Source organism: Bactrocera dorsalis, chromosome 1, assembly GCF_023373825.1.
Source record: "Bactrocera dorsalis isolate Fly_Bdor chromosome 1, ASM2337382v1, whole genome shotgun sequence".
NCBI lineage: Eukaryota > Metazoa > Arthropoda > Insecta > Diptera > Tephritidae > Bactrocera > Bactrocera dorsalis.
This window is the reverse complement of record NC_064303.1, coordinates 64811771-64825513: the sequence shown is the minus strand read 5'-3', so window position 1 is coordinate 64825513 and position 13743 is coordinate 64811771. Positions and strand designations below refer to the sequence as shown.

Here is a 13743-nt window from a genome sequence, read left to right as displayed (position 1 = left end):
TACCATTTCCCGTTAGTTTTTTCGCCGACTCTCTGACGACTGTTTTTCCTTTTTTGAGTGATCGCAGTTCATAATTATTGAATTTGTGAGATGTAAAGACGTGCGTTTTAAATAAAACAGTGGAAAAGTTAATGACTAAAAATAATTCATTGAAAAATTACTTACATGTAAGTATTATTTAGAAGTGTTATAAATAAAATAAAATAAAATAGGCCTTTATAATATAAAAGAGTAAGTTGCATGTTGTATTTTAGGGCGTTGTTATAATTCTTTTTTTTGCATTTGCAATTTGAAACATCTATCAACCAAAACGGAAATAACCACATCATAGTCGAAGAAGCAGGAACAATTAATAGCTATACACTGGATCCCACATTTTTAGAAGGGAGTCAATATCAATTATTTATTTGAAAATTTTTTTTTAATGAAAATGTTTTTTTGTATGGGAAGAATCGTCAAGAAGGTAAGAAGCTTACGGCGAGATATCGCAGAGTTGAGGAATAGCAGAGACAATGTTCCATCAAAAAAGATTATGCCAGCGGAACCTTTAAACACAGTGGAGCGATTTAAGGAATTGGAGAGTTTACTCCAGAAGGATGAAGAATATGCTAAATTTGTAAGTAAATATTTATTGACTGTTTGAAAGCCAATTTTACAATTTCCTTTTTTTTCAAGAAATCAGAACTTATGCAAAATATTAAATACACAGGAGCGAAATTCATCAGAACAGCTTGGCGCTCATTGGTATCCGATGAATGTGCTCAACATTTTGCTTGGAGTGGAACGTCAGACAAAAAACCTGTCCGCGTCTTAAAAGTATCTATGGCTATCCGAGGTACTTAATAATAAAACTTAATAAACTTTATATTTACATGTGTACTTATATACTTATATATATTTTTAATTTAAATTTCAGATGTCTTCTTACATGAAGTGAAGGGCAATGACACTGAATATATAAGTGGCACCAAGACGATTTTTCAGTTTGCCCAAAATAGACAAAAACGGAAGCCCCAAAATGCAGCAAATTAATTATTTTACCTAACTATGTTTCTATCATTTCATTTTTAAAGAATGTTTTTTAAATTTTAATTTTTAGTATAAGTACATATGTATATATAATAAATAATATTAAATGAATTAAAACTAATAAAGAAAATAATTATATATCTTTAAAAATATATCATGCGATTTATTATACTACCATTACATAAAATCATTACAACACGTTTACAAATACATTTGAAAATAAACTTACAAGCGGTTGGATATTAATTTAATAAATGCTTACTTTTAAGTTTAAAAATAAGCGATTTTACAAGTATGTGAAAAAGCCCAATGTAATGTAACGTTTTGGTTCTTTACAAGTCTTTTGTAATTGTTTTGTAATGAAAAACGTAAACTTTTTGTAACGAAAAGGTTTACCAGTGTAAGTTTATTTACAAACGCGATTGTTTACTGGGACCAAACACCTAAAAGCACTACATACGTATAACCCACAGAGCAGCTTTAATCACGAATTTATCTCTTTCAATTATCAGTCTGATATTCGTAGAGGTAATAGTCATCGCATTAGTTCTAAGGGAACTTTTCAAAAGCAAACTGTTAGAACGGTCAAGTTATAACGTAAACGGAAACGTAAGTGACCCTAAAGAATTCACAACATGCGAAACACCACAGTTAACAGAGTCAGTAACGCTAGTAAGCCAAATGCAGTAACCCAGTAAAACAAACGGGGACGTTTGTTTTTGGAGGTGGAGGAGTTAACACCAGAAATGTTGCCAATAAGCCAATAACTGCCGACGTCAACTAACTTCCAATAGGAAATATTCCAGACGTTTAGTCAGCAGAAACAAACAATTGGGAACAACATCCGCCATGCGCCGCATAAGCGAACGTTAACCAAAAGTGCTGACGCAAGTAGATTTAAGCAATATTAAGAATATGTTTAATTGTAAATTAGTTAGTTGTTAATTTGATTTCAACCAATAAAGGTCGTTTTGACCATAAAATGTATTTTTTTCGACTTTGTAATCAATAGGTCGGTAATTTACGTATAACATATGTACTAAGCTGACTACTACTGACTACTAGCTGACTCGGCGAACCTCGCCCCGCCCAATTTTTATTTTTTTTTGGAAGTCATAGACTCGTATAACTTTACCACAAATAATATAAACTTCAAACAACGCATTTTCATTTAATGTTTTTAATGTTTGTAGCGCCATCTACTGTAACATACCGCACTCAATACCGCTCTTAGCGCCACCAACTGGTGGATAGCTCTTTGCTAATAATAAACAAATAATTTGCAATAAATAAATAATGCGACTATAAGGAGAGTTATAGACTATCCTATCTTTCAAGTTGGACCAAACTGCACACAGTGTTAAAAATTTCATTAAAATCGGTTAAGTAGTTTAAGAGTCCATCGCAAACAAACAACGTGACACGTGATTTTTATATATTAAGATATATACATACATACATGTACATACAAACATATGTATTTGAAATAGAACAGAAGTGCCCCACTAAATCAGCGTTTAGGGGATGATATACAAACCGAACGCTGTCGATCATTTCAATCATTGAAGCATAAGTATGCATCACTTCGGGTATTTTCTGCTGACACGAACGTTCATAAACAAATCAGGTATAAGCCGATCGCTAGTGATACAAAGTTGTTGTCTATCGCTGATTTGAAGAAAACAGTTCGCTTCGTGTACATGAACTGAACTGGCAGAATTAGATAGAGTAACGGATCAGTACTTAAGTACAAACAAAAATTTATTACTCATTGCAGTTCTCTGCTCTACACCATATTTATATTAGAGGCATGCATTCGGTTCACCGCCAACACTAACTAACAAATACAGTGGTCGTCCAGTATAACGTCCCTTCGAAAAAACGAATTTTCGGTTTAACGAGCCATCAAAATTATTGATGTTTCTACAACACGAACGGATATTCAACATTGAGAAAACTGATATATTTGTATGCTCTAGCAACCAGTTGCTACGGAGTATTATAGTTTTGTTCAGGATGACAAGAAAAGTTAAGGCCCGTGTAACTTGTAAAAATTGAGATATCTTGATGAAACTATGTATGCAGGTTTCTTAGCACAAAAAAAAAACAAAAATACGAGTTCGTAGATGGGTGTTTTCAGACCACGCATCAAATCATTATTAACCGAAAACCTATAAATTGCCATAACTACATTAAGATAACAAATTCCCAACAAATTTCACTCCCCATATAACGGTACTGTTCAAAACCACTTGTATATGAGTTACCTTAATGATTACAGTTAACGGATAATATCGGGTCGATACTAACGCAACTGTCATATGCTATATATAATGACTTTCGTTTTTCTAACCATCTTCTGCCGAATTTTTCAGCCAGTGTATGAGTTATATAGAGATTCTTAGATTTCGATCGTCTGGTTTACGTTCTACATCTTAAGGTATTTTCCTGGTTTTAATTCTTACAAATTGTATAAAATGTTCGGTTGCACCAGAACTTAGCCCTTCCTCACTTGTTATTTTTAAATTTTAATTTAACGTAAACAGCCTATTTCGTTTGGTTTAGACAAAACATGCATCATTGGAAAATATGCTAACGATTTTAAAACGGATAACAAGTTCTAAAGTTTGTCGGTTTGTAGTTACTATCAGAAAACATAATTTAAAATCGAGGAAATCTTTCAAAAAACGGATTTTACGAAGTCAGTACGTAAACCTCTATAAAGTGAATTTCCTATAATGGAGTAAGCTCTCTACAAAGAGCTATGGCTTGAACACCCGAAGTCAAAACCTACCCTCGGTAATACGTCGTTAACTGATCAAGTAGAGTCAATTATTTTGTGGCAGTTAAATATTCATTTCTGACCTCATATATGGTATGGTACGTATCTTTTGTACAATATATACGACTGCATAACTGTTGTTTGTTACGTATTTAATTAGCCACGAATGTTTTTGTTATACAAGTACATACATATGTGTATAGATTTTCTTTTTAAATCTCATCGTCGTAATTTGGACTATTTTGAATTTTTTGTTAGGAATGAAGACAAATACTGATTCCATATAAATGTTGTGTAACGTGTGTGTAACTGCTAATAGGTTGGGCTAAACAAAAACCCAAACATAGGCCACATGCTATACCAATGATACTGAACCAAAGAATCATATCAATGATGGTTATTTTCGTTTCGCTCCAACAAAACGCATTACAAACAAACAAAGTCCAAACTCACATCCAAGAACCCAAACATCTCTAATCTAAGAGACGCATCCTACATAGCGCCGATATGTCTTTGTCTATGCCTCCCAATCAATTTGTATATCTAAAGGGTGATTTTTTAAGAGCTTGATAACTTTTTAAAAAAAAAAAACGCATAAAATTTGCAAAATCTCATCGGTTCTTTATTTGAAACGTTAGATTGGTTCATGACATTTACTTTTTGAAGATAATTTCATTTAAATGTTGACCGCGGCTGCGTCTTAGGTGGTCCATTCGGAAAGTCCAATTTTGGGCAACGTTTTCGAGCATTTCGGCCGGAATAGCCCGAATTTCTTCGGAAATGTTGTCTTCCAAAGCTGGAATAGTTGCTGGCTTATTTCTGTAGACTTTAGACTTGACGTAGCCCCACAAAAAATAGTCTAAAGGCGTTAAATCGCATGATCTTGGTGGCCAACTTACGGGTCCATTTCTTGAGATGAATTGTTGTCCGAAGTTTTCCCTCAAAATGGCCATAGAATCGCGAGCTGTGTGGCATGTAGCGCCATCTTGTTGAAACTACATGTCAACCAAGTTCAGTTCTTCCATTTTTGGCAACAAAAAGTTTGTTAGCATCGAACGATAGCGATCGCCATTCACCGTAACGTTGCGTCCAACAGCATCTTTGAAAAAATACGGTCCAATGATTCCACCAGCGTACAAACCACACCAAACAGTGCATTTTTCGGGATGCATGGGCAGTTCTTGAACGGCTTCTGGTTGCTCTTCACCCCAAATGCGGCAATTTTGCTTATTTACGTAGCCATTCAACCAGAAATGAGCCTCATCGCTGAACAAAATTTGTCGATAAAAAAGCGGATTTTCACATTTCGAACCGAACACTGATTTTGGTAATAAAATTCAATGATTTGCAAGCGTTGCTCGTTAGTAAGTCTATTCATGATGAAATGTCAAAGCATACTGAGCATCTTTCTCTTTGACACCATGTCTGAAATCCCACGTGATCTGTCAAATACTAATGCATGAAAATCCTAACCTCAAAAAAATCACCCGTTAATAGAGAAATACCACAAACCTACCGAGACAATAATTAAAAAGGAATATTTGTAGGTTCACAAATAAAGCAACTGATAAAAAATAAGATTTTTTACGAAAAACTGAATAATCGGGAAAAACTCACCTGAAAATGTTTTGTGAACGTTTTCCACAATTTTCTAGGAAACCTTAAATCGGAATGTTGCAAAAACTTAATAACTAAATGAATTAATAATGTCATATAAAACTTTGGGGTGCAATATGTCCTTAAAAATAAATTCGCTGCACTCTTATCTGGATTTCTTTCTGTCAAATTTGAGTGTTGTCAGTGACGAACAAGGCAAAAGGTTTCATCAGAACATTTCCTTAATGGAGAAGCGTTATTAAAAGAAATGAAGGCAAGAAAGTTAGCAGATTTTTGTTGGAGACTTTAAAATGACTTTCACAAAAATCAAGTATTTTTCTATCATATACATATTAAGCAGTAATTTCTCTAATGTTTGTATTTTAAAAGAAAATATCGTCACCTGAAATGCGAAATAACGTAACATCACTTTTCGTAGATTTAGAGGAGAAGCAAAAAACCGTATAAAAAGAAATACATTTGAGATGTTGAAGCAAAATTTCCAAATCTGAATTGACATGAAACCATAAGTATATTTTAAATAAAAAACAAAATAACGTACAAAGTAACGTACGTAACAAAATAACGTATGATCAATATAAATTTGTATAAAAATTAAAAATTTCAATATTAATATTTTTTTTTAATTTTAAATAAAAACCGTTGCAAGCTTCTCATATTTCATGTTATTTTTATTATTAATGTGTACATAAGTATTAAAAGAATTCAATTATTTCAAGCCAAAAAATTAAGATGATGTTCAATTATTATTTATAAAAAAATTAATATTCAAAAGATATATTATCATAAAAGTAATAACTGTCTGCGAAATTAAAGCTTTTAGGTCCTGCAGATATTGCCATTTCTTCTTGGTTATCGTCCGGTGGTTGCGGATGCAAAAGATTAGGCTGCTGAATTCTTAAAAGAATACTCTCATCATGGAGTAGCCAAACCGAACTCTGGCGTCTCTTCTCTGCCCATATGCTGACGAGGGAGCTTGAGTGGGAAGAAATCGCTGGGGGATAGGGGAAATGAGCTTCTTTAGGGTTGCAGTGTCTTCCAGGCTGAGGTTGCAGCCATCAAGGTAGCAGTAGATTTACTGCTCCGAAGAATGTCAGAGAACTAACCATCTTTTACAGATAGTGCGTTCAAGACTGGTCAAAGAGTACCTAACCTCGCTATCAATAGCATCGAGTGTCTTTGTGATAAGACTGGTATAGCTGTCAGGCCACAGCGGAATCGCAGGAAATTGTAAAGCTGATGAGCTAGCAAGAAAAGACACCCTAGAAACGCTATCGGTAGAATGGGAGCAGATCGGTGCTCTCGTATCTTCTTCTGTTTTACTACTGAATTCTGTCATCAAACAAGCAGTGGTTTCGCCCGAGCTTAATATTTCCATCCTGCTATATGGTGCAGAGGCATGGATGATGACAACATCTTATGAGTCCATGTTACGAGTTTTCGAGTGAAAGGTTCTGCGGAAGATTTATAGTCTTTTGTGCGTTTGCCACGCAAATATAGCATTCGATGGAACGATATTCATTAACATAGTTCAACGAATCAAGAGACAGCGGCTGCGCTGGCTTAGTCATGTCGTTCAAATGGATGGAAACACTCTAGCTCCGAGAATATTTGACGGGCGAAACAGAGAAAAAGAAAGACCTGCACCAAAAAGCGAAAAGGAAGGACGACTGGCGCGTGTTTTATTAACTCGGCAATAACCGCGTAACTAAAATGAATGTTATCTATTTCGCAAAAACAAATAAAATCTTTCTTAGGTATCACAGGCTTCTATAGGAAATTCATCAAAGAGTTTTCTAAAATAGCTTACCCGATGGTCACAGGACTAAAAAAGGATTCAAAAATTAGCGGGTTATTAACCAAGCTATATAATTAACGGACATGGTTAGAAATCTTTCCATTTGAAGATATCCTGTTTTTACCAAAAGATTTAAACAAATAACTGAAGCTGTAACTTTGTTATTGGCGTAGTTCTCACACAAGATGAGTATCCAATTTCATGCCCTTCAACAACATTAAAGTCTACTCAACTCTCGAAGTAAAGTTGTTAGTGATAGTGTGGCCAGTAAAGTATTACAGACATTATATATACGGAAGACAGACAGTTCAATATAAAAACAGATCCTTAACTGCTTAAGTGGTCGCAGAATAGAAATTGTGATAAAGATACAAATCCCAGGCTACAGCATTGGGCAGTACAATACCATTTATTATATTATCGAAAAAGAAAATAAGATAGCCGATTTTCTAAGTCGAATTGAAAGTAACAAAAAAAGGATGGTTAATTCCATTAATTTGGGAATAACCCTTAACTAAATGCTAAAATTAAAAATTTAAACGCTGGAGAACAGCAAAATCAAAAAATCAAGTTCAAACCAAAGATTTTCAAGAAGAAAATTCTTATAACCATTTTATAAACATCGATAAGGTTGTAAACTGTTTCAAACAGCAATTAATTTTGGCTGAACCAAAAGGATATAAAGTAGTAAATATCTTCAAAAATGAACGACGATAAATACGACGGAAACCTTATCAAAGCTGTTTAAATGAGTTAAGTTCCCTCTACAATTCTACCCGACACCAAAGTGGCACACCTTAATACAAACATACAGTATGTACCACAAAATGACCAATGCACTACACCTCGAAACAAATTGGAAAACAACATAGTCGATGACACCTCACCTATGCACAACACAACTCACCACACCTATACACCAACCTACTCAACATAAAGGATGGATAACAAGATGGCAGACACAATTCGTTTATGCATGTTTATAAAGAGCAATTCAATCCGAAAGCGATCTAGCGCTCTACATTTACTCGCATATACTCATACAATACATTTTTTCAACTACAAATCGATCAAACTATGTTTTTCTCGGTAACAGGGATCCTACGCGCTCTATTATCGTTTTTTTACATTAGTTATCAGTTAAGTAAAAATTGTTTAGGTAGGACGGTAGAAGTGCAGCCCTGTTGTCCTTCGGGCTCAAGTAACACTGTCTGTGCCATTTTAATGCACTATTCGTAGACCTTTTATATCTGCTATCGCTATCATCTTTTCTTTTAAGCCATTTTGAGGTTTCGATGAAGCTACTTCTGTCCGATATGATTTTAGTAAAAATCTATTCAAGGTTTGGGGCTTGATGGATTCTAAGTGTTCTGTGCCGGATCTGTGATAAAGCTTGGCATGTTCTCCAAATGGCCAGTGCCCAGTTATAGTAGCTGTTACTCTGTAGATACTTTTCCTAGACCTATTTAAAAAGTCGTAAGTTATTTTCTTGTCATATGTTTTCCATAATTGTTTAGTTATAATACATTTTGTTATTTCACCTGATATTTGTAACTTGTTGAAATTGTCTACTGATCTCTCTTTTCATCGATCCTATCGGGCTTAGTATTATTTTAGTTCCGCCACGGATTCGTTAAGGCGGAATGTGTGTGCCGAAAATGTTCCTGTGGCCGGGAACCCAGATCAATTCTAGGTGAGCTTGTCTTTTATTGGGCCCAGTATTTTCTTGCAATTGTGGACTATACTGGAATTTGTCTTGGGCGAAGACAAGACCAGGAGCGCCGCGTGGCTATCTGTAAATATTGCTGCTTTACGTATAGTCTCGTGGTTTTCCAATAGAACTTCGCAGGCCTTTTCAATGCCCAGTACCCCGGTACCTTCTCCGCAGGCCATTTCGGTAACGTCGGTATAGACTGAGATGGTATCTTTCTCCTCTATTGAGCCTCTTCTTCATGCTCGTCGAGAGGGTATCCTCAACTGGAGGTGTCTATTGAAATCAAGCATTGGGAGAATGTAATCTGATTTATTAACGTTGAGCTTGTTTAAGATTTCACTATGACCATAGTACTGCTGATTCCAACCACCCAATTCTTTTATTCTTATAGCACAACATGCTGCTCTTTTGTGAATGAAGATGTCTATGGGTAGTTGATGCAGGACCACATTGAGGGCGTCAGTCGCACATGACTTGATTGCACCAGTAGCACCTGCACATGCTGCTCTTTGTATTCCATTTAATTTTTATACTCTCGCAACAAAGTTGCTAAGGAGAGTATTATAGTTTTGTTCACATAACAGTTGTTTGAAAGAGTCAGATATAGGGTTATATATACCAAAGTGATCAGGGTGACGAGTAGAGTAAATTCGAATGTCAGTCTGTCCGTCCGTCTGTGCAAACTGTAACTTTATGGTGTATAAGGTTAAAGTTCGAAGATGAGCAAAATCGGCCCACTGCACGGTGGTTCCTCCCATACGACAAAAATAAAAAAAGTCTATGTTTATATATTGGGCTTGTAGCTAAATAAATAGTTGCATATGCCATCAAATTTATGTATTTTGAGTTTGTTTTGATTATTTCTAACGGAACTTCTTGAGTGAAAGCAACCCTGCAAGACGGAGGTAACAGATTGCACAAACACATTGAAACATTTTCAGCTGTTCACTAACACTGTTACATTTTCTGGAATTTTCAATGGAATGGGAGAATACGTAAGTAAGATAGAGAAAAACTATCGACATTATAAACATATTGTAATGTTAACTTGTTAGAATAGGAGAGGCTAATACCCAATATTTCAAGAAGAATAAACGAAAAGCGCAGTTTATTTTGGATTTTAAAGAGGTAAGTTCGCTAATTGATAATATGATATTTTATAATTAATTTCTAATTTATATATATATATTATTAATTTCTTTTATATAGAGAAAACGAAAGAGGTTAACAAGGAGAAAAAGGTAAGCATTGTGAATTTAATGTTGTGTGTATAATTAAAAATTTTAATATTACAGAAATCATTTGGACCATTGGTGAAATTCAAATCTATTGCGTGCAGCAACCAAATAATGCAGTATGTTTGAAATTATTAAAGTTAAATAGTGTATATTTAATTCAAATATTTGTTATAGATTGTGCATTTTATTTTGATTTTATTATTAAATAAAGAGAAATAATCAAAAAAACTGAGTTTTATTTAAAAGAATTTAATTTGCTAGATGTAACAAATGGGTAACAGATAATCTTGTTACTGCTTGTTCTTCCTAACATGCTTATATGTTAAAGGTAACAAACTGATAACCAAAATAATAACACTAACAGATATTCGGGTAACAAATACTTTTTGTTATCCATAACACATGGGTAAGCTAAGCGCTAACAAAATAATTTGTTACCCGTAACATACTGTGAAGAGATTTGCTAACAAATGTGTGTATTCTGTTAGAACAAGGCAGCATGCGATATTTGCCATTGGTTAGAGCGAGATAACCATTGAACATCAAATAGCTATGTGTTACTTTTTTCCCACTCTCTGAACAAAAGTAACAAATATTTTAACGAATGCAAAAGTGAACAATAACAATTCGCTTACACGTTTGCTAACAGCTACCCGTCTTGCAGGGAACATATGTACGGCCTTGCACAGAAGTAAATAGTTGACAAAAATAAAAACGAAAGCAACGTGTACATTCAACTGCAAAAGTTTAATCTAAGAAAGTGTCTTAATAAAAATACTGAAAATGGAAATTAAAGCAGATGGTAATAGTATTATTTTTCAGTAATAACAAGTTTTTAAATTGTGCTGTTGTTTTTAGAATAACAAATTTTAATGAAGTGTCTTTTTGATTCAGTTTTGTTGTTCTTTGTTAAATGTATTTGGAGATTTAGTAACTTTGTCAACCGAATGCAGTGACCGGATTAGTGTGTAAATGTTGATAAAAGTATATAGTTTAAAATAATATTAAGTTCATGTGCAGGGATTTGCAGGTTTCTAAATAAAGTTCATTAAACTAACCTAACTTTTTAGTTTCAAAGTGTATTTTGTACATCAAATGTGCGTATTATAGCATTGGTTTTTGCAAGTAATGTCAATAAACAAATGTAGAATTAGTTGTTGTTGTCTCACTCTCTCTCTCTGAGATTAAAATAAACGCGGACAAATTTAAGCAATTCGCATTTGAAACTGCTAAAGGGCTTGTAGAGAAGTACCCTTGGTTCTATCTTCCACTTTCAGCTCACAAGATCCTAGTGCATGGTTCCGAAGTCATCGAAAGTGCAATAATATCCATTGGAGAACTATCAGAGGAAGCTGCGGAAGCCAAAAACAAGGATATTAAGAGGTATAGGCTTCAACATACGAGGAAAACTTCTCGAATTGCAACAAATACGGATTTACTTAATATGTTATTGTTGAGCTCAGATCTATTTATTACAGGTCAACGAAAATTGCCATGCAAAAAGAAAAGCGCATTATTAAAATCTACAATAGAATTGTTGGAAGACTAATTACGTAAAGGAATTTTTTATTGAGGTTTACAACGTCCTTATTTTTCTTCCAAATTAATACAAATTTTATTTGAACTGTAAAAAATAAATTGTTTAATTTTATAAAATTAAAAGCCACATATGTTTTCTTTTCTATTTTTTAATAATAAATCCGGGAATTGGAACAAAATTTATCACATGCTCAGGTATTTTAACGTGAGAATTATATATGTATGTAGAATATGAAAAGTGGGCGTTATACAATTGCGATTTTTTCAGAATATCGTACTTGCATGAACAGAAATATGCTGTGTATATTGCAGGTCAGTATCTCTATTCTAACTATTTTTGTCGCTATCCTCCATACAAATGGAACCACTGTGCACTGCCACGCCTACAAAACGGCGAAAACCGAAAACTTATAAAGTGTCATAACTAAGCCATAAATAAAGATATTAAAGTGAAATTTGGCACAAAGGATCGCATTAGGGAGGGGCATATTTGCACGTAATTTTTTTGGAAAAGTGGGCGTGGCCCCGCCCCCTACTAAGTTTTTTGTACATACATATCTCGGAAACAACTATAGCTATGTCAACCAAACTCTACAGAGTCGTTTTCTTCCGGCATTTCCATATACAGTTCAAAAATGGAAGAAATCGGATAATAAGCACGCCCACCTCCCATACAAAGGTTATGTTGAAAATCACTAAAAGTGCGTTAACCGACTAAAAAAAAACGTCAGAAACACTAAATTTTACGGAAGAAATGGCAGAAGGAAGCTGCACCCAGACTTTTTTAAAAATTGAAAATGGGCGTGGCGTCGCCCACTTATGGACCAAAAACCATATCTCAGAAACTACTAATCTAATTAATTTTACAGCAAAATAAAAAAATATGTAAATGACGGATAATGAAATCTCGATTATCACTTTATCATGCGAGAGTATAAAATGTTCGGATGTCCGAATTTAGCCCTTCCTTACTTGTTTAATGTTGTATTGTTTGTTTAGCCACCGTACCAGTACTCCATATGTATGTATAGGTCAGTGATCTGCAGTGAATGAGTTAAACACAACTTTGAGCCACTTGCGAAAAATTGAGTATGAAGCAAGCAAATTATTATAATATCGGTATTCTGTTTGAGACGATTGCCTCATATCTCTAATTGTCACAATAGTAATTAAGTGACTCTGTTAGTCAGGAGTCTCATTTTGGTATTCTGGCAGATACATTAAAGTAATATACTGTATAGTAGTATACAGAGTCACTAAATGAAGATTGTAACAATTAGAGACATGAGACAATCGTCTCAAGCAGAATACCGATATAAGTGTGAATACTGCTCACTTACAATTATGAGAGAAAGAGTTTTGGCTTGTGAGCTGCTTAGCTTGTATGAAGCATATATTCACAAGAGTTTGCTTATGAGCTCACAAAACTTATGAATCTTTACTTAGGATTCTCTGACATTCATGAATACAAAACACTTGTGAATATACGAAGAAGCTCAATTGTGCGCAAGCCACTTGAGCCACTTAAGCCGTGACGCTATGGACCAAAAGCTAAGAAATCCGTTACGAAATTAGTAAGACTTACTATTATATTGTTGTATAACAACAAGGATTGTAACTGGTTCTAATAATGACTAGATATAATGAAATAAAAAACTGGATTTTCATATTTTGTGTTAATTTTCTCTATTATTAAAAAAAAATCACATATACATACTTACGTTATTATGTTATCACTTATAATATTACATTTTATTATATAAAATGATAATTCAGTTCCTTTCAATGGAATTAAAATTAAAAATAAAAATCACGTCAGTTTTAAAATTACATGAATTATTAACAAAATAACACACTTTAGTTAATTTCGGTAAAAAATAAAAATACTAAGCATAACATTTACTTCAAGATTTATGTAAGTACATATGTACATAAGATTCAACTCCAAAGATACAAGTATATACTATAAGTATAGCTTCTAAATATATATTAAGATTGAGGTATTGCACAAAATTACTTTTCAATA

General features: G+C 33.8%; 1 long non-coding RNA gene across 1 annotated transcript; it reads left to right on the top strand.

Moving 5' to 3' along the window:
- The first annotated feature begins 211 nt into the window (after positions 1-211).
- Positions 212-1039, top strand: LOC125775732 (uncharacterized). Its single transcript, XR_007421340.1, has 3 exons — positions 212-616; positions 676-835; positions 917-1039. It is a non-coding gene; the product is annotated as an uncharacterized LOC125775732 (long non-coding RNA).
- The last annotated feature ends 12704 nt before the right edge of the window (positions 1040-13743 follow it).